Source organism: Lathyrus oleraceus, chromosome 2 (genome assembly GCF_024323335.1).
Source record: "Lathyrus oleraceus cultivar Zhongwan6 chromosome 2, CAAS_Psat_ZW6_1.0, whole genome shotgun sequence".
Lineage (NCBI taxonomy): Eukaryota > Viridiplantae > Streptophyta > Magnoliopsida > Fabales > Fabaceae > Lathyrus > Lathyrus oleraceus.
The window spans coordinates 297,285,179-297,285,530 of record NC_066580.1 but is presented as its reverse complement, the minus strand read 5'-3'; the positions used below and the strand labels follow the sequence as shown (position 1 = coordinate 297,285,530).

Sequence of the window (352 nt, the reverse complement as noted above, 5' to 3'; positions counted from 1 at the left end):
CATCTACCTTTGCATGGACGTGGTCAAGGCTACTGATTTCGTACATTCCACTTTTTGTTTGGGACTTTTCTACTGGAGTTCTTTCACCTCCCCATTGGCAATGGTTTTGGGCCATGTTTTCAATGAGTTGATAGGCTTCGTTGTATGGCTTGTCCATAAGTGCACCGCCCGCAGCAGCGTCTACTGTCAGTCTTGCGTTATACAGAAGCCCATTGTAAAATGTGTGAATGATCACCCAATCTTCGAGACCGTGATGTGTACATATCTTCATCATGTCTTTGTATCTCTCTCACGCTTCGTAGAGGGATTCTACTTCCTTTTGTCGAAATCTGTTGATTTACGCTCTCAGCAT

General features: G+C 44.3%; 1 non-coding gene across 1 annotated transcript; it reads left to right on the top strand.

Annotated features, from left to right (window-relative positions):
• The first annotated feature begins 245 nt into the window (after positions 1–245).
• LOC127124425 (small nucleolar RNA R71) lies at positions 246–352 on the top strand. Its single transcript, XR_007803918.1, has one exon. It is a non-coding gene; the product is annotated as a small nucleolar RNA R71 (small nucleolar RNA).